Source organism: Columba livia, chromosome 4 (genome assembly GCF_036013475.1).
Source record: "Columba livia isolate bColLiv1 breed racing homer chromosome 4, bColLiv1.pat.W.v2, whole genome shotgun sequence".
NCBI classification, from domain to species: domain Eukaryota; kingdom Metazoa; phylum Chordata; class Aves; order Columbiformes; family Columbidae; genus Columba; species Columba livia.
In genome coordinates this window covers 39,882,413-39,904,311 of record NC_088605.1, presented here as the reverse complement: position 1 = coordinate 39,904,311, position 21,899 = coordinate 39,882,413, and the positions used below count along the sequence as shown (strand labels likewise).

The 21,899-nt window shown below is 36.2% G+C and overlaps 1 long non-coding RNA gene across 6 annotated transcripts in view; it reads left to right on the top strand.

The window, feature by feature from the left end:
* The first annotated feature begins 915 nt into the window (after positions 1–915).
* Positions 916–21,899, top strand: part of LOC110365038 (uncharacterized) — a 310,373-nt gene continuing 289,389 nt past the window's right edge. For 4 of the 6 annotated variants that reach the window (XR_010472268.1, XR_010472267.1, XR_010472264.1 and 1 more), the window contains exon 1: positions 925–1,081. This is a non-coding gene — a long non-coding RNA (uncharacterized LOC110365038). Of the gene's footprint in view, positions 1,082–6,703; positions 6,827–21,899 lie in introns of all 6 variants that reach the window. The other 2 variants (XR_010472265.1, XR_010472266.1) reach the window with 2 other exon arrangements.

Genomic DNA, 21,899 nt, shown 5'->3' with positions numbered 1-21,899 from the left:
GTTCAGAAACTACATGAATTTTCTATTAAATTATACTGAACTGTGACTTTTAGTTTTTATTTCACATACTTTCTCTGTTGCTTTGTTTTGGTTAGAATTATTATTAGGATTATAGGTTTGGTTCTTAAATTTGTAACCTGATATTTCAGGGAAATAAACTGTTTCCCAAATAATACTACATTCAAACCATCCAGTTGACTTTCAAGAATATTCATTTCTAAATTTATTAAGTATCCCCCAAAAGTGCTTTGAGTAAACGGGTAGTAAGGAAATTTAGCAGGAAAGGAGAGTTTGATCTGCTTTCCTCAGTGTCTGTACTCCTTAGTTTCTGGAAAACAGAAGTGGATAATTCCTCCCAAGCGCAGAGTGGTATGGAATCCATAACAGAACACTGTTAGCTTCCAAGTCAAGATGTGAGTTTGGATATTGACAGCGCCATAGAATAGGGCATTATGTCTGTGAAAATTTAGCAATGACAACACCTATAGTTTTTGTTTAAATGTACTCATCAAGCCTCATGACTTTGCTTTGAGCATATGCTGCTAAGGAAGTACTTTTGAAATCTCCTCGAGAACGGCTTCTCCCTTGAGAGACAAGCTGAATGAAGTAAGGATGATATTTTTTGATGTATGTCTCACAGAGAAGTGCTGCTCAATTCAAATAAACCATTGACCATTTCTGCAGGGGTGTTATTTACAGTGTAATAAACTGAGATGGCTATAAATCTGGAGCTGTGATCCTGACTTCCCACATTCCTTTGTGTTATTCAGCTCTAAAAAGTCTTGTGCACTCAAGCTAGCAAAATGTTTGTTTTCAGACTTCAGTAATTGTGTAACAACTCTCCCTCAAGCCAACACCCTTCCCTGACAGGGGTGGGGCTTCCAATTACACAGTTAAGTGTAAACACATGATCTTACTCCTGGTACAAACCAACACTGTGTGTTGCTGAAACTTAGCGGTGGAACTGAGCTGCAGATAGGTTGGGTATTTCTTCAGAATGTGGTTAGGAATAAGAGTGGATGGAAATGGTTTCCCTATGTTGAGAAAACAAGTTGAGAGCTCTTGAAAATTACATTTTCAGGTATGATGTTGTGACATGCAATTACTTTTATCATAGATGCTCAAAGTTCTAGCATTTCTGTTTTGCAGGAATAGTGTTCTAACTGAAGGTAGTTTATTGATTAACAGTAAGAGGAAGGGAGAGGCCTAAGAGGATGAAAAATGGACTAGCTGAGCTAGCAGATATTCCTTATGCCTATGTTCCTTGGAACTGTTTTGATGGCACATGCAAACTTTTATCTTGTTTTGGTTTTGCTTTGTATGTAAGTAAAAACAATTGAGGCTTTAACCAGAAATATTCATTCAGACCAACTGAATATTGTTCAATGAGTAAATGTAGGCACCAAGGAGGGATTTAACTTGAAGGGACTCAAGAACGTTCATGTAAATTAGAAAACAGAAAGTCTTGAGTTTCTAATGAAAATACTGCTTCTGATCCTGGTAGGTGAAACCATCAGTAAGATACGATATATAAATCAAAGTTTGTATCTGAGCTTGATATGTTGAATAACAAATTAATTTTGGATAGTAATCACGTTTTGCATGTTTGGTGGTTTTTGTTTTTAGTATGTGAGGCCTGTGTGTAAGGAATTTGTGATTACTTATAGTATCCTGTAAACTAATTACACTCTTCAAACTGAAATGCTTGAGGTTTTGATATTCTGCTTTCTCTCCTTCTTAGTTCAGGGTACTATTTCAGAGTAATTCTGTGTAGAAAAGCAAGTGATGTTATATTATTTGTAGGGTGTGTTGTTTAAGTGAGCAATATAGGTCAATACTCTAAGTCCCTCCTGTCATTTCATGTTTTTTCCAGGAGTAAATGAGTTATCCAACCTGCAGAAATAATTTGTTGATTCTGGGTCCTGTACATATTATCAAGCACAACTGAAAGGAATTTAAAATACACTGAGTAACAAGAAATATTATATATATTTTTTTTAATTAGAATTTCTAAGCTATAAAACTTGTTTACTACCCAGGATTTTTGCCTGGACAGTAGCTTGATTAGAATAATAAATACAATGTCTGGTATACTCTGTGTTTTGTATCAGCATCTGATTCAACAATACTTAAAAATTAACTTTGCTTGGAGGCCTGTTTCAGGGATATTGATGTCAAAAGCGCTTTCTTTTTACAATTTAGAGCTCCAAATTGAATTCCAACAATGTTATCTGTCAGATGCTAATTGGCTAAAAATATGAGCTTTCTCCCTTTCCATGATAATTCTCATTAACAACAATGCAGAGGTGTAAAATATGTGTCTAAAATTCTAGAATATCTTTTTTAGTATGTACACTCTTTTTTGTTGTTGTTTTTAAAGCATTAAGCATTTTTATTTATGCTTTCATGTGTCAAAGAAGGGAAGGAAATTTCTACTGAACTTCTTGAACTCTCTTGATAAGGCCAAACTTGCATGAAAAAATACTTCATGCAAGAGAAACAGAATTGCTTCAAGGCAGGAGGGAGGAAACACTTGAAAATAATGTGCAGGGGCATGTAGCGCTTGCAGACTGCAGATCAAAGAGGTACAGTAAGACGCTGGGGAAAAGTGTCTCTTTTATCCGAATAACTCGGAATGTGTTGGATGCCAGCTTTTTCCTCATGTGGACAGTGAGTTTTTGCAGCCTTTGGCAAGGTGAGCAGCAGGGCCGACAAGCTGCCCAGTGTATGGGAGACAAGCGTCAGTAAACAAAATTCAGTGGTCACATGAAGTGGTGGCATGTGAGTGAAGGGAGGTTATTGTGGCTTCAAGGTGTTATGCAGGATAGCAAGGGCCCAGTCTTGCCTTTTAAAAGGAAGCAGGGATGTGAGCTATTGAATGCTGCATATCAGAGCTATGAATATTAATGTGCTGTTTAAGGTCAGTCTTCAGAACATACTTGAAGGAAAAACCTGCTTCACAAGTCTGTCTGCTTATCAGCTTTCTAAAAGGGGGGAGGAATAAAAAAAGCTGTAAACTCATTCAAACGAATATTTCTTTTGTTTGTTGGAACTTGGTTGTATTTCCGTCTGAGACTTTCCTTTCTACCAGTATGTACTATAATCCCTGAAGGATAGATGCTTTGCGGTGCAGGGAAGCCATTTCTCCTGTCAAATCTGAGTGACAAAACCCAAACCCTGTGGTATGAATCGAACAGAGCATACTCATTGATTGTTGTAAACATACTTGAATGTATTTATTCTGTATTGCATTTAATAAAAATTGTCTATGAAATGTTAGTTGTGCTTAAAATAATATAATATGTATCCAAATATCGTAATGGTACACATGGTAGGAAAAAAAATGATTAGAATAATGTTTCCAGTATACTTCTTTTTCAAGTATAAGTTTTAAAGCATGTTGCTTAAAATGATGAGATTAAAATAATGCTTTGCATCAGACACAACATTTTCCATTTTGGAATAGTTTCCCCTACAAATATTATTACTGCAAATGACATTTCAAAGTTAAAATAAAAATTATAAAGAAATTATTTTTACTTTTTTTTTTTTTTAGTGCTAAATTCAATATTTGCTTTCCTTGTGTGTAAACATGTTAGAGAGATTTCCATTTATCTTGAGTTTCATGAGGGAAACAAATGGTAATGTGCTGGTTTTATGCCAATACTAATCAAATAAAACATATTACTGGCATCTTTCTTGCTTGTATCTTTCCTGGCATGTACACAAGACCTCTATAACATTAAGTTATACATTCTAGATATGCATATTTCAGTGCCTGAGAGTATTTCCTACTACTGCCCTTGCATACAAACACACACACATGCGCAAACACTGAAATGCCATTTGTTGTTGTTTGTTTTTTTTAAGTGTTTAACTTTGGGGAAAAAACAGCATTTTTTAGTGCTGGATTGTAGCACCGTTAGAGCAATCACCTCTTTCTTCTTTCTGATAAAACACTACCATTTAACAATCCTTTACGTGAATGCAGAGCTCATTAATGGGATCAGGCCAAACATGCTGTTTATAATGGCTTTAGTGGAGATCTCAGATTTACACAGTGCCTGAATAAGCAAGTGAAAACATCTTACAAAGACAACCAGAGAACTGCTAAGGCATCTATTTGTTTTAGAGAGGCAAAATATTCTTAAATGAATTCAGCAGCCTGTGTTACAGCAGAGTAACAGTGTCCTGCACAACTCCTGGGTACTTCTGGTTTATGGACCTGGCTGCAGCTCAAAGCTGCTCTTTGCTGAAGCAAATGTTACTATTTAGTGAAGTGACTGAGCTGTGTTCAAACACAGGTAAGGAAAGGGTTGTCATTACTGCCCAGCATCCTTGACATGCACAGTCAGTGATTTCTGCCAGGGTTGAGGTGACAGGCGAGTTCTGTACCCACAGTTTGGGGCTTTTTTGGCTTATCCTATGAGAGGCATCAGGGAGCAATTTGGTGAATGAGAATGTAGTCAGTTGTATGTAAGAGAGCGACAGCTTTACGTAGCTCATACCTTTTATGGTGCTTAAGTGTTGTATCCGTCTGTAGTCCATATATGTGTGTGTATTGCTACTTGTGATGAGAGAACATTCGCATCAGAGCTTGGTCTAGTTAACCTGCACCTGTCAAAACTGTCCCAGTATCCAGTGTCACTCTGTGTATGACACTGCACGTGGTTCCCAGGAAGCACCGCTCACAGCCTGCACACAGAGGTGAAACCAAAAATCCCCCAAAGCAATGAATTACTAATTAACCACATGTTTTCATGAAATATTAATGCATTAATCTGCCTTCATAGTGCTTAATGTTACTAAATGAGTTGCTGTTACTGAACAAGTGAGTTAAAGCTGATATAATCTATGCAGTGCAGCAAAACGCTGTTAGATGGCATAAGTACAAATTAGAGCAAGGGGTAATTTATATATTTTTGTGGCCTCTTCTTGGCATGTACCCTGACCAATCGATGTGTAATTTACCATACTGACTGGCTGCGTTCATGGGTGGGAAATGGAGATACTGGTGTGCAAACTTAGGTAACTCTTGGAATGGACATATGCTGTGGCATATTATACCAAGGGAATAACAAATATGTTGCATGCGTGAGCTTTCCAACATGATCTAGACTTCCTCACACCCCTAAATGATTTTCCACATCTGTTAATGTATATGAAACAAGTGATGTGATTAAAAGGACTTAATCTCGCTTTTTAAACCCTAAGAGGGTTTAACCGAAAGAAGATATTTATACTTAGTGCTTTTTAAATTTTTATTTGTTTGGTTTTGGTTTGTTTGTTTTTATAAGATATGTAGTCTATTTTGATTTTTTCTGGCTTAAATCAGTTGGCACAAAACATATATTAAAATGCCAGTTAGCATAGCCAGAATCCTTAATTATGTAGCAATTTCTCAGTTTCTTACAGATTTTTATTTGATTCATTAGAAACTATACGTTAGCATTTACCCTGTGCCTGGAATGTGGACTGCTTTCTCCTGTGCTATCACTTTCCTTTTTAGCAAAACATTGGAAAGCATTCAGGAAACAATCTGCATTTTGTCCGCTACTTTCTGAGACTGTAAAATAATGCTCTTCTGTGACCTTATTAATATTAGTAACTCCTCCAAAATTTTGATCCTTGTTTTGTTCGCAGAATGTGCTGTCCAGTCAGAGAGGTGGTTCTTGCATGAGAAGATAAGTCCCATGCACTTTGTGTTGCTTGTGTAAGGATTAGGTCCATAAGTAGCAGAACTGCTCTTTCTCTTCTTTTCAATATCTATGCCACAGAGAAAGTGACATGTTCCTTATTAAAAAGTAAAATTAATCTAGGAAGTCAGGATGCAATGAAACTATCATTATGACCAGAGAACAGAAAGGATATTACACTTCTAATACATATACTTTTGATTTTAAATACTTCATAATTTATGAACGGTTGTTAACAATCTTTACTATATGCAGTATTATTGGAAATTCATAGATAACACACAGAAAGCTGTACCAAATTACAATACAGTCTTAATGTTTCTCCAGCCCTCTATTTACCTTTCTGTATACTTAAACTTAGCTGGCGATCTTTTTTGATTTTAAATTAGAGTAATTAATTTTACTCATAAGTGGTTCTCCTGTATTATAGCACAGATTTATCAACATGGTTTTCCATCATGTTAAATACTGATTCATTTTATGAAAGCTGCTACATGGTCCATCATACAGCAATGATGAAAACCCTTTACTGCTCAGAGGGAACGTGTGATCTTCTTTGAATACTGTGGTGCATCATTTAGGAGGTTCTTTATGGATTTTCATTGCCTTTGGAAAGACAGCACATTTGTGGACTGATAAAAAGATTCAAAGTTTTATAAACTGAACAGGGAGAACTCTAAATATTGCTACTCCTAAAGCTGATACGGAACTTATTTGGAACTAAGCTCTGTGCTGAATGTAGGGTGGAAAATACTCCCTAAATATGTACAAATCTCTTATATTAATGCTTTTGTAAAGGAAAATGGTCAGTCAGTATCGGGGAAGCAGAGAGAACAAGGAGGGGGTGAAGGTCTCAGGGGTTATTATGCTAGGTGACTCTACCAACTGATGGTAGGGATGCTGAAATTCACAGGTGGTATAAGTCAGGCCTGTGAAACGTGATTTGTAAACATCTGTGTTGAATCATTAAATCTTCAAAGATGTGAAGTCTTCACCTCTCCTCACAGAGAAATAAAAGGACGTGGCAGAGGAGAAGGGGACGTGAGACATGATGCAAGTGTCTGGAAACACTTCAGTCAGGATGTTGAGATGTCTGGTGGCACTTACATGAGTTTGCATCATCTGGAAAGGTATTGATTCTTCTTTTGCAGGCATTCTGCTTCAACTTAAATAGACTAGTGGGAAGAGGTGTTACCACCAGGCCTGAAGTACTTACTGGGTGGAGAGGAATGGTGACCAGGTGTAATTGCATGGTAACTCTGAGGGGGAAACATGAGTTTGTCTTCTCCCCAAGATTTTGGGACTTGTGGTATCTAGAATAACAGGGAGATGGCCTCAAGCTGAAGTAACAAATTCAGTGCAAAGGCTGGGAGCCAGTTATGGAAAGACAGATTAGAGGTGTGAGACCGTGCACGAGCACAGCTTTATGAACTTACCTGCCAACTGAATACACCTGCCAACTGAATACAGCATCAAGTTTATGTTCCTGAAGGTTAAAAATAAATATGGAGTGAGAGGTATCTGAAATACCCACTCCTCATATGTTTCTTTTATTAGGTGAAAAGTACAATGTGTTAACCTACGTGTAAGTATGAATACTTTTGGATATGGTTTTTCCTCCCATCATATGGGATCAGCTGAGAAGATGAACTAAGCCCAGATCTGAGGCTCTTTTGGAGAAACAAGTACCTTGCTTTCATTTCTCTCCTTTACTGTTCTAGTACCCATCTACTATTAATTGATTCTCTCTTTGAGTTTGATTCCTCTATTAACAGCTGTTATTTTAGCATGCATTGGAAATTATACACCAGTTCCACATATCACAGAAGCAGCACAGTAGTTTGACAAATTGTCAGCCATGACTGACAGAATGTCATGACAAAGAAAAGACATGAAATAAATTCCTTTTGGAACACTGTGGCCTACTGAGTATGGCCTTGAGCGTGACCCATGTCCTCAGGCTAGAAATTCCTGTTGTGTGTTACTCATCTGAATGATACTGATACTAGTTATTTCATAAAAAGCTTCGAGTTGTACTGCAAAGAAGTGCTATTTCAAAGCAAAGATTCATTATTATTCTCTTTTATGCTGCATGATCTTCAAAGACCTGCTGCAAACAAAAGAATTATTAAGGCCTCTTGAGAGATGATGTAAGTATCTATTATTATTTTAGTTACCCATAGCAGGCTAGACTTCTGCTACATTAAGAAAGGGAATTCTAACCATGGTTACTTGATTGTAAAATGAGACTCGCTTTATTCTGGGAATCTTGTTTCCTTAACTCAGCATTTTTTGAGGCAGTACTGTGATTTAAAAGCTTCTGGACAGCAAACTAGCCATATTTATTATATTATTGCCTGATTTACTATTGGAGAAGAAACATGGGAAGGCTATTTTTGAAGCTTTTTGGAAGGCTAGATGTTGTCAAACCAAGCAGTTTTGTTACAAAACTGGTGAGACAGGGCCTCTAACATTTCCTTTTCTGAGCATTAGGAGAAGAAAATCATCAATTTCAGTGAAGCGTTTTCCTGAAATGTACGGTTCACTGAGCTCATGGCATTTAAGATCACCAACTGGCCTTTCTGTTAGTGTCTTGAGGCAACTTGCAGGGGTTATGAGAGCTGGCTATTCCCCTTTACACTTAGGTCATCTTGCGCTAAACTGTGAACTTACATCTGGGGAAGGAAAAAAGCCAGACTGACTCTAAAGGGCAGACATGCTTATCTCTTTGGCCTGCTGGGCAGGGCTGGTGAAAACCTGTGGCTTGTTTGCATAGGCAATGCGTTCCACAGAAGAACTGAGAAGCGTGTGAGGTTCCCCTTTAATCTAAGGTTTAGGGTAGTTAATAAAAAATAATTTTTGGCTTAAATCCAGAAAAGAGTTTGAATCTTGGCATTCCTCATACTTAATGAAAAATTTTATATGGGGTATACAGAATAATAGTATTAGGAGGATAGGATATGTTCCAATTCCACTACCTTTTTACCAAAGTAATTTTATTTACATGATGTAGACACAGAACAGAATTCCTGGGTGTGAGTCCTGAGAAGAGATGTATCTGGAGAGGAAATAATTATTCCTGCAAATGTGTGTGTGATTTTATCGTGAAGTTTTGTGACTTTTCTTAATAGTACCTAAACTTTTCTATGCAATAAGATGATCATGTTCTTTACTTTGGCTTGTGAATCTCATTGAACAGTGGAGAATCTAAAAGCCAGGCCTTGTATTAGCCTGAACCAATAACTAAGTTGACTTCTAAGTGCCTTTGGTTGTGGAACTAGTGATTGAATCATTCAGGGAAGCTGAATGTGAAGATACTGAACTGGAAAGTAAAATGGCTAAGTGGAAGATCCTGAACTACTCCCTTATTTGCATTGGTAAAGTCAAAGACATTGCAGTTAAGGTTGCAGTGAAGGCAAAGGAACACATGGACCCCTCAACATGACATGAAGTAGAAGAGGAGACTGTCTATCTTGAGGGAGAGGTCAGGCTCAGCATTATACTGAGAGGTGTAATCAAACAATTGCTTGCTTTCTTTTATTCTCCCTGCTTCCCCATAAAGGGAATTTAAACTTGCAGCTAATAAGGATGCCATTAAAAACATAAAGAATAATCTCTTTTGAAAACAAAAACTTTTATCCTACAGTATTACTGTCTTCCCTCCTGGCCTTTTTTAAGACTTTAAATACTGTATTTTCGACTGTGTCGTTCTGTATTACAAGTAAGCATGGACTGCTTGTTAAGTTTATCACTGTTGAACAATTTGTTCTCACCAAACTTTTTTGCTTTTGCATTTGGCTTGAGCACATATATCTATTTGAATTTGTATTAATTTTGTTTAATTGCACTTGAGAGGCTAGTAAAGTCAAGCAATAATTAATAAACTTTATTCATTAGGGGAAAGTTCAGGATTGCAAAAAAATAAAAGGAAGATAAAAAAGTGGAGGGCATGTCATTTCGCAGTCAGTGGTCTCTTAAACTTTGCAGTGCAAGCAGAAGTGTTCCCAAAATAACTGTGCCTGTGTCACTTCACAGTATGTCTTCTACGCACACCAGCTTTAGATTGATTTGATATTTGCCCAACAAGTCTTCCAATTTTTCTTCAATGATACCTGAATTATTTAAGGTTTTTGTTTGTTTGGGTTTTTTGGTTGTTGTTGTTGGTGGTTTTTGTGTTTGTTTGTTTTTGTTTTTTGTGTTGTTTTTTTTTTTTTAGAGAGAGCAGGAACTTAGAAACATGTTGGCAGTGTGGCCTTGACCATTAACATATAAATAATGTAAGCTGCTCTATAATGTGAGAGAGGTGATTTGCTCTGTAAAGATATTTGGACAAATGTGTTTGCTGTTTAATCCTCATCCACACCAAAACTAATCATACTAGAAACAGCCTATGAAAGATAATCTAATAAATCTTTGCAAGAACTATGGACGCCTACAATATTTGTTTTGAAAAAATAGTGAATAAAGGATATGTATTTGTAAGGAAAATATTGATTGATAAACCTGTCATTTCCAAGTGATGAAAAAATATGGCTCTTAGATACTTATTGATGCAGAGATGATAGTCATTTTTATTTTAGTAACAAATCATAGTATAGCAGATACAAAGGTATTAGGTGATAAATCATGAGATAGGAGGATTCAGGTAGCAACTCTGAGGAAACAGTCCATTTATAGAATGACATTTAGATTGAATTTATGTTTTAAATGGAAGAAATGTATCTGAAGCTGGATACTTAAGTCTGAAAGGTGTTCCTGTTCTAAGTTGGTAAGGGAAGGAACGTCAGGGTCTTAAGCCACAGCATATTTCAGTGACCTAGTAGTGAGGAAAAAGTAGGGCATTTATGTGACATTTCTACTTAGAGAAAAATGGATTTTATGTTCTGGTTCCTTAAATTAATTATTCAGGATGCTGAAACAACTAAAATTGGTTTATCTGTTCATTGACTCAGAAGTGGCATGACCTAGAATGTGTAAAGCCAGGCCACTTGGCCTCCATTTGCAGTTCTCCAGTCATCTGGTTTGTGACCTTGTCTTGCCTTTGCTTCCTTCTTCCTTCTGTGTTATTTAGGGGTTACTCTCCCAAGCAGATGCTTTCTTTTGTTCTCATCAGTAGATGAGAACGTCAATACACCATTCTTAAAGGCAGCTAAATCAACCATCGATGTGAGAAGCTTCTGTACACTAAAATCAACCAAAAGCCATTTCAGGTTTGGTTGGAAAACGCATTCTTATGTATCTTGTGGGTTAGTTCTTTGCCAGATCTTCCAGGGTGGGTTCATTGGCAGTTTCGGGGTTGTACGTGAGAAACTGACTTGTGTGGACTCAAATAGAAAGTAAGGTAACTTAAAACTAAATCAGAAAACAAATCAGGGTTATGGTCACTTTGGAATTCACTATTACAAAATTATACGTATTTAACTGTAGTTTTTACTGTGGTAGGATCGTCTTGTACCTATTATTATGAATAGTGAATAACAGTGTTGTAGAGGCAGTGTTATCTTGTAGATATCTCTAAAGTGATGCTCGCATTTCAAACAGATGTAATTCTATTGATTCTTCTGTCAAAATCTAAAAGAAGAACTTGCATATAGGTAGGATTTGGGAGCAAGATCTCGTTAGTACCTTGCTGCTAGTGAAGCTCGGTAGCTAGCTCTTTATTGCAAGTTTTTTGAGAAACTGTATGTGAAATTTTCATTCTTCAAAATATTGGGACTGGAAAAACACTTTAGTCTGGGAAATTTCTGCGGCATCTGATTAGGTCCAGCTTCTTGAGGGAACCAAGGTTTTGCTCTTAAGGTTCAAGACAGTTTTAAAAGTCTGTTTTCCTCTATCACAGCAGATCATATTTGTCTCCAAACCGATCAGAATCTGACTTGTGAATACGGAATGTTTTTAAACAGACTTTTAAATAGTTTTGTTCTGGGTGTAGTTCCTCGTATATCAGAGAACTGATGCAATACTTCGCTGCTGTATGACATCTGTAAAGTGTTTGGAAAGATCAAAACATCCTAGGAGAGTGGACATAAGAATAGACAGTAATAACTTGAGATACTCTGTCTTGAAAGGATACTGGAATAAAGAGCATGTTCAGCTGCTGTGGGAAATACACATCGAGCTGCAGCAAGTAGTACAGCTTAAAACTGGGACCTTGATTTGACTGCAAACTCTGTGGACCATGCAGAGCATTGATGAGTTCTGTATCTGTTAATTTCTCTGTGATGTTTCTCACTATATCCCCTATGTAGTCTGACGAAAGTTGAGCAGTCCCAGTTGCCTGGCCACATGCATATGATAAAGGGTGAAAAATGCATTTTGAGGGGCAGGGGCTTTGCTGTGTACCCTGAATATACCCATTTACCTTGTCTGTGTTCCTGCTGGCCTTGGACAATGAATGAAAAAAGAGTTTTCATCATTAAGGCTTACTGTTCACCTTGGAATATTCATACACAACCGATAGTATGCTCAACTGTAATTCCTGCTGACACATCATGGTCCTTCTTCCCTGCAGAAAACCTGAATTTAGAACATTGAATGTTTTTGTGTCTCTGTGACAGATTTAATATGAAGTTCACTGTATGCTCTCATCTAGCTTGTATTCACTCAATTTGAACTAAAATTTAACGAGGAGATCAATACTTGTTGCATCTGGTAGCCTTCGTACGCAGTCCTAAGCTGCTTCACTGTCAGCGTGTGTTTCACGAACTGACAATGGAGACAATTGACCTCTTGTCACAGAAGATGAGGATTAGCCTCACGTGTGTGGTAGTGTTGTGTTGTGCTCTAGGACATCCAGATGTAACTGGCAGATAAAATGTATGACCTACATTTTTAAGATGCAGCTGGACAGGCTCCTGAGTCATATTGTCCAAACCATGGTTTTGCCAAGAAAGCTTAGACCAGATGATCCTCGAGGTCTGTTCCAACCTGGAATTCTATGGTTCTCTTAGGAGAGCTGTTGACATCAGAAGTTGACAGGGGGAGGTTGGCTATGGTGTCTTGGAGCATCTCAGATGACGCTCCACGCCTGTGTATGCCAAATGACTCAAGGCTTAATTGTCTTGTGTATCACAGAGTTTCTGAGGTTTATGAAGTTTAGGGCAAGACCTGTGGTGGCCAGACATAATATAAAATAATTATCTAAAAGCATTGTGATCCTGCAAAGAATGTATCTTGTGCTCATACTAATGCTTTAATTAATTAAATTAGTATTGTCTATACAAGGGAGGATTTGAGTGCACTTACTTAATCACTCACATACCTTTCCCTTGTCTATACTAATTGTGAAATAAAGATAGCAGGTATCGAGAATATGAATTGGTGATGTTGGCCTCTGACCTGAGTTTCTGTTATTCAGATATAATCAGTCTTGTATTGAATTTTACACTTATCGTGTGTCCACAGTCACAGATTTCTTTAACATGAAACTTTGCTGTTAAATATAGCAATGTCTGTCCCAATCTCAATACTTTTTATTTCTAAGCCAATTGATATTTTAATTTTAATTTAGGTATTATATACTTCTAAGTGCTCTAGATGAATTTATCAAGATAATAAACTGAACATGTTTCACATTTTAGTTTTCTGTGTTTGGAATTTGCAAACAGGCAAAGCTTTCCAATCAGATTAAGTTAGCCTTTGATGCTTAAACTGTTCTTTTTTTTCTTAAATGTAGAATTTTTATTTTCCCTAATTCTGATTATAACAACATCAACTGACATTTATTAAAAGTACTGTGGCAAATCTCTAAAACACTGAAGGCTTCCAATTAGTAATAAAGCACGAAAATTTAAAAACGAATGACCTGAATTACTGGCAGGACAAAAATTAATTTCATTGTGATACTGGCTTTTAATCAGAGAGATATACTGAGACTGATCTGGTTTGAGGGTTGTATTAAAAATAATAGTGAAACCTCATGCAGTAACATTGACCAGTCACTAAAAAGTGTCTAGTATTCCTCTAAGAATTTTTAGTTACCCTTCAAATGCACTTAGCATTACAAACAACCAACGAACCAACCAAAGAAAAAAACCCCACACCAAAAGCACCACCACCAAAAACTGTGCTACATATTCATTTATAAATAGAGAAGTAAAATTATTTTATTATTTTATGCACAGTGACCCCTGTGTTGGCTAAGAAAATCTGGTTTTCACTTCAGTCTCTTCTTAATAATGAAAAAAACCAAAAAAGTGAGTTGAGACCTGTGGCCATGCTTCCTAAATATGAACCCACACAAACAAGTTTAATTTTGTTCTTTGTGTTGTTTCCCTTCCTCACCCCTCTTTTTTAGGTGAAAAAATAGAGACTAGCATTAGTTTACGTTTGGTAACTTATTGGGCGAAATCATTAAAGACCGCATCTTATTGTTTTGCTCCGTATCATCACTTCTTTGGGATGACTTATAGGAAGAAACACTGACATTGGCAGCTGTATTTGTGAGATTATAAACATTTCATATGGTTCATAAAATTAGAATTTATTTCAATTTCCAAAAAACTATCCGTTCCCAAAACTGTAAAGATTTTTTTTTTTTTTTTGCCATTGTCACAATATTGGGAATATAACTAGGTAAGTTATGTAGAAGAAAAAAATATTTAACTAGTATTTTGTACATGGAAGTTGGAGTTTTTACAATAGAATGGGTATATTTTTGAAAGATATTTTTGTTAGAATTGCAGCATATTAAGGCTGAGCTGTAGCTGAATAGCACTGATTTAGTATTCAAAATCTTAGAAAATGGTTTGTATTATCATAATAGCAAATGCTGTATGTGTCGCCTCCCAAATTTAAGCAAGGATTGACATTTAAAGAATTCCAAATATATGCAACAAGGACATGTGGAACTAACATGCTAAAAACAACCACAACATGAAAGCTACTTTAAGACCTATTTTAGCTTAGTCAACGCTGTGAAAAGTTTATTATGAAAAAGTATTATGGAGTCTTAAAAAGAGTAGTAGAAGATAATTCTTAAAAGTAGGTCTAGAATTGCTGTAAACACTTCTTCTTAAGTTGGAATGTTAAATCTCCTTCAAAAGGTACAGGAACAACTGCTGTTCCTCTCAATTCTCTCAGAACCTGTTGCTCTGGTGTCTGAGGGCAGTAGGACAGCACCAACAAAAATTCTTGTTTCTTCCATTAATTCCTGGTAGGTGAATCTGGGTTTGCACTCAGGAAAAATGTTGGGTTTTAGCTGTCAGTAATCAAAGGAGGAAGGAGAAAAGAGGAGGTTACAGTTCTATTGTACGAAGAGCACAAGGAGCCTATACAAATTATGGGTGAACATTCACAGCATGTGTATATATAAGACCTCATTGTGCTCTCACCACTGTTTTGAGGAACAGGAGAGTAAAGCCATTTCAGAACTATGCAGTTCTCCTGGAGTTTATGTAACCGAGAACATTACTCTCGCCTCTACTTAATGAGAAATTTCTGAAGTGCTAGGTATGATCATTAAAAACTTACCTGCCTCCCCCCACCCTATATTGCAAATGACATATAAAACTAAATCCACTCAGTGATCGTTTTTCTCCTAATTTTTATCTTTCCAGGACTATTTCCTATCAAAGGTGTGGATTTCAATACCACATCTGACATGTTAGCATGCAGAGTGCAGAAAATACTATTTTTGTATCTAGTCAGTTTGTTTAAAAGGCTGTTTTTTAATTTTCTTACACTTGAGAATTAACAAATAGGGTTTTTTCTTGTCAGTTCATAAAAAGTACTTCTGTGCATTATAGTGCATTCTTTAGATATGAAGAAACTCCATGTTTGCTCTAAATGCAGAATAAACTGAGAAATATAAAATGCAGAGCCAGGATAAGTGTTTCTGCAAGCAGTGCTCTTCCTGTGATACGGCTTCATGATACTCATGTGATCCTGGAATAATCAGAAGTACATCTAAGCAGTTAAATGTTGGGTCAAATATTCACTTTACGTTCAGAGTATAGGCAGGCAAGATTCCATTGGAGATCAAGATACTCAAAGTATGTTTTGAAATTGAGACATTTACAAACTGGGCATAATGTCTTCTTCTTTGGCTTTGCTTATATATTTTTTAATTTTAGTTCCACTTAAGATAATAAATTCAATAAAGTTAAAGCTTAAACAAAAGACGATGAGAAAGTGACCCAGCCAATAATTTCTTCATGTTGCAAGCAAAAAGAACCTTTGAGAAGTTAGAATAAAATCTAGAGGTCCCTGCAAACTTTTAAAACTTCATTTATTAAATCAGCCGTCCTTTGAATTCAGTGACTGGTTTTTGCACTGATCTTTGCAAAGTGTAGATGAAGACTGTAGGCTTTGAACTCCTGCATGTTTTATGTCCATTTTGATGCATGCTAATGATTCTTTACCAGTCTCAAAAGCCATGCTGATTTTACTGCAGGGGGGTCAAAGTCATTTTCACTGGGGGCCACATCAGCCTTGACATTGACTTCAAAGGGCAGAATGTAATTTTAGGACTATATAAATGCAACTACTCCTGCATTTACACAGTCCTAAAATTACCATCGGCCCTTTGAAGGCAACTGCGAGGCTGATGTGCCCCCCCAGTGAAAATGAGTTTGACACCCTTGGAGGGGGTTTATAACATCCCTGATCAGCACTGTATCTAGCCAGATTTTATTTTAAAACGTATGTGCATATTATTACGCAACTGTATTGTCTTCATTGGACTGGGGACAAGCTGATTCCTTTACAGTAATCTCAGTTTGTCTGGTCAGATGAAGTTTTAAATCCAGAGTGGGTTTGCATGTGGGTTTGCATGGCCTGTGGCTGCCGGTGCTGGTGTCCAGCAGGGTGGTGGGAGCTGGTGCTGGAGAACCAGCCCCAGCAGCAGCAGCAGAGGCGGTGAGGGGGTTTGTGACCAGCCCCACAGAGACACACAACAGCCCCACAGCATTTGCTCCTTCAGCAGTCGTTTGATTTTTCCCCCCACAGAAAAAGGCAGCAGTCTGGATTCAAGCATCCCGTGGGCTGAGCAGGTTTAGAGGCTGCTACCAGAGGTCACCCTATGCACATCAGAATGAAGGAGCTGGTGTGACAGGATGGAGACACTGGGCTGCAGCTGTATTTCAGCCACAGACTTTGGTCTCTGACTAAACTTTGTTGCTGTATAAAATAAATGCGCTACTAATTTACTAAAACAGATTAAGGAGTACTCTGAGACATCATCAGCCCTGTACTAAATGTTCATGGAAGGCAAAAAATTGGATTTAAGCCTTTCTCCTTTTTCTACAAGTATTTTCCTTTCAATAGGCAGGTTGTCTCTTTCATATTATGCTTGTGGTACATCAGGTTAACACATGGCTTCATTTAGTAATTCTAAAGATTATTTTAGGAGCAGCGTGTTGAAGAAATTCATTGGCAGATGGCTGAGAAATACCATTGAAGTTATTCCAGTCACTGATCTTTCCAGGACTATTTCCTATCAAAGGTGTGGATTTCAATACCACATCTGACATGTTAGCATGCAGAGTGCCACGTTTTAGGTAGCTACGTTAGCAATAGATGTGTGTGAATAGTAAATTATTCTATTCATTTATTATTCCTGATGACTAGTAAATTATTTTAATAACATTGACTATCCTATTAATGTGTTACTTGAAAGTGCTTGGAAGCAAATTGATGTCAAAAAGGCTTTGCAGCTGCAAAAAATTGCACTTCTACTTTTATTGTATTCCCTTTACCCCAAAATAGTATATACTATTTTTGTCCTGCCACTTGATTCAGCCAGCTGTCACTCAGATCCACAGATAATTTCAATGCACTCACATCATATCCCAGCTGCCTGTGATAGACTATTGTATTGTAGTGCAGTGCATACAGGATAATCTCTGAATATCCATCTCCCACTGGAAACTCTTCTTTCATTGGCCACACTCTCAGCTGAATGACCGAAGATGTTCTGGTCAAGTTCCCAGCACATCTTAATCTGAGTTTTACATGAACTGTGTAAAACAGGACTGTCTAAAATGAATGTATCAATAATATTTTCAATGACTTGGTTTCAAAAGTGAATTAGAAATAGTTTGATTTAATTTGTAGATCTTCTAGCATCTCATATCAATAATTTGACAAAATATGCTTATTGCAAAAGAGTTGTATAATTACAGGTGGAAAACTAAATTCTTGCTTTTCATACCAAATTGTCTGTGACAAGTATAATGAAGAATTCTTTCTAAAAAGCACTTATTCTCTAGGAATACATTATTTTAATTTAGGGCCATTTGAATTGTGATGTTATTGCCTGGTCTATTTTAATAATTGTGTCCATGTCTTTAGTATTTTTGTGAGTATGAAGAACCAGTCCTTAAACACATATGCAGAAATAGGAAAAAGAACTATGGTCTGGCGAAAGCAAAAGTGAGCTACTTTCCTCTGTCTTTCCTTCTTCTGATGTTTCCCCTTTCTTGTCTTAGTGATCAGATACTAAATAGGGCAATTATAAATTTATTAATAATGCATTCTGTTTTTAAAGCAACAAAAAAGATGACACTTAGGAGATTCAGATGTCTAGAAAGGAATGCTTATATTTCTCTTACAGAAATCCCAGTAGCCAAAGGATTATTTCATTTTACTGTTTATTTCAGATGTAGTAGATAGAGTAGATATGGGTTAAACTGTGATTCTCTAGGTAGACATGAGTTGGTACATACTTAGCTTATGCAAAGTGGTGTGTTCAATCTGTCAAAAAGAACGGTATCTTCCAGTGTGAATTTTCTTTGTGGTAACAGTGAGATTTACCAAAATAATGTATCATCCTTATTTGTGTTGACACTGAATTATGGCTTTAAAAATACTGAAGGTATTAATGTATGTTTTATACGTTCATTTTCTTTCCAGTTTTTAATTTAAAATAATTGTTTCTTTTATCCTTTTCCTTTCTAAGGGATAGTCCTCAACACCCTCATTTCAGCTTCGGGCTATGAACTTCAGTGAAGTCAGTAAATAATGTCTTTAGAATCAGTTGCTCTTAAATCATATGGTCTTTATTGTAAACAAACATATAAGTAGATTAGAAAAGGTGGCATTCAATTAACACAGCCTTTTGTGGATTTAATGAGCAATGATAGATTTAAATCCTTTCTTTGACACTTTTAAAGTAAGTGAAGTTACAAGTAGAATGAACTAGAGACATTGTTGTTCCATTGATTTATGATGAATTATTTGTAATTTATTGATACTGAGATAGAAAGTATCATCTTTGAAATGAAACCCATAGGTTATTTGAATGTCTTTTCTAGTGAAATAAAATAAAAGATTAATTCCTACAGTGGTAGAGTCACTTAGTAAGATGAGCCATGCTGTTTCGTTACTTGATTTTTGGTTTTAAATATTCAGTTAGTATCACTTATACCACTAAAATGTGTGGGTTTTCTTGATTTTCATTGACATTACCTTATTAATAACTCTGAGAAAATGTGTTGCCTGTTTTATAGCAGCAATTTTATAGACTTTGCAAAATGTTTAATTATGGTTTTAATTAGCATGTAGAGCCTCTGCATAACAAATAATCTGTTATTAAAGCTATGAAAGAAACTCTGTGGGTTTTTTTGTTTTAGTCTTTGGGATTTTTTTTTAATCAGAACAATTTTACAGTTATTCAGAATTAACTGTAGTTATGAAACTTGATGCATTTTATTTTCTTTGTTCCCAGTCTGTGTAGATGAACTATTTGTGACTGGGGTTTGATAAGATGCTTTTTGGTCTTCCTGAACTTTTCTGATCAATTGCAGCAGAACTATTTTGTATTCTTCTGTAAGTCATCTTCTTGGTAAGAGCCTCTTTGCTTTCTGTGTTTCTTGTCTATTCCTTGGAGTACTTCTATAAAGCAAATCATTTAGAGTATCTTGTCACATTAAGGTCCACCAAATGTAGGAGCAAATTGACTCATGTCACCACAGTAAATAAGAAAAAAAAAAAAAAGATACTTACAGGACACAATCAGTGTTAATATAGTTCAAGTGAATCCTGTGGAGCTAATTATTTTTTTCCTTCGTATGGTTTTACTAGGTGCTGTGTTGCAATAATATAAATAATGTCAGAGTTAAGGTCCTCAGAGTTTCTAAGAATACATCTGGGAAGCTGTGTTGAGGAATTTTTTGTTCCTCGAGCATTCTGCATCATATGACAGATAAACTGATTCAGAGACTTTAATAAACCAGTGTAAACCTTCAGTCATGGCTGTATCACATTAACTTTTGATATAGGAAGAAGGAGGATTAATATAAAATGGTGGCTGTTCCTTTCTATGAATCTGTACTGGTACAGACATTAAAACTAAAAATGGAAGTTAGTCTGGGTTTTGAAACAATAAGAGTTAGAAACCCAAATAAGAGTTCCTCTGAATGCAGTTTAGCTAAGTGTATGTGCTAGCAAATGAACAATTTATAAATTAGTTTAAATGTATCCTACTGTGGGTATTTGAAGGCACTTCAGCATAGTATAATAGTTGAGGTGCTTAGGTATAGAAGCATTGCCATCATGAAATGCATAATAAGTAGTTACCAAAAGATTGAAGACGGTATTGAAAGCTTGTTTTCTTAGAGATACATACACTTTCAGAGAATGAAATAAAAAGACTTTTTAGCAGTGCTCATGCTTCTGATTTCAGTTCAAAGGGAAATACACAGTAACCTGAAATAGGCAATTGTTTTACTGTAGGTGTATAAGCTTGCATAATTTCATCAAAATTATGAAGGTTCTGCTTACTAGTTATTAGATTTAATTGAACATCTCTTTTTTTCCATATTAATAACTGCCCCAGTTGTTCCTTTCACTTTCTCCCTTTCCTGCTGAATAGCTCCTGTAACCTTAAAATTCTGACACATCTCAGAATTCTCTCATCTCTTCAACTAAGTGTCTCCTCAATGTCAACTTATTGCCGACTCTGCTTTCTGGACACTGGGATATCTTGCCCTGTGTATTTGCCAGCGTAGATTGTTTGCCTGAAACAGTGCTTCCATTTGCTGTGTCATCTTTAGAAACAGTAGTTCATGTATAACTTGCTTATATCGAATATCTTTCTGCTTTCATAATCTTTATTTTGTTACAAAGTGGTAATATGCTTCATAATTCCTCATGTGTCTCAAGGGAAAGGTGTGAAATTCAGTTGATGAAAGCTTGACAAACCCTGAGGTTTTGTATGAAGGGTGAAGGTATGAAGAATATAATGAAGATTCGGGTAGTGAATATGTCCATACCTGAATACTAATAACTTTAACCAAATACCCTCAAAAGACCTGTGTCTTAGCTTGAAGAATAAAAATGAAAAAGAATGGTGGTTTTAATAATTTTAAAAGCCCTCAGGAAGAAGCCTTCACAAAGGACTTATTTTCCACCTCTAACAGAGGCTTGTGAGAACTTGATAGAACATCAAAGGTCTGCATGTTGAACAAAAGCTCGTAAATAATGGCGTTTTGTTTCAAGGGAAGTGTTTAGAAGGCTGTTGTGAGAGTAATGTGCTGGAAAAATAGTGGCTCTTCCACCCTGTATTTCTTAAGGGGTCATCATACTCTCACCAGTTATTTCCCACTCTAGTCTATACTGCTGATGTTTCTGGAGGCACATGTCAGTACTCTGGAAAATGCAGAGAAAGATCCTTTCCTTCTAGAAAAAGTATGGGGCTTGTTTTAGATGACTCCTTACAGGAGAAATTCTTATTGATACTCCTAGGCCCTCAATTCGCCATGAATTTTCAAATTCAGCATTTTAAAATTTAAATCTCTTGTATGAAACTGTGTAATGCCATTTGAGGCACCACCTACAAACCATTTATCATAGTCTTAGTGATTTTTATATTTCAAGGATCAAGTTTTGAGATCTTCTGTTTTCCTCATTATTTTAGTGTGATATATAGAGATATTTAAACATTAATTGCACACACTAGCAATCCTCTTATTTATTCTCTTAGTTATCTCATCTATACAGCTGAAGTAGAGACAATAGAAAATAGGTGAGAATGAAATAATTCATTGTTTTCACAATCATATCTGAGAAAATTATTTTATTTTTTTCCCCTGAACTAGCTTTAGTCTTCTTATTAAATGTTTCAACAAATAACTGGTAGTCTTGCTATTAAGTATTGTGAAGCTAGTCTTGAAGAAGAAAGTGTTGTTCAGTTTCCTCATATCTTTTTGGTTCACTGAAACCTTTCTCAACTAGGGAAATGCTTGAACTTCTTTAAACACTTGA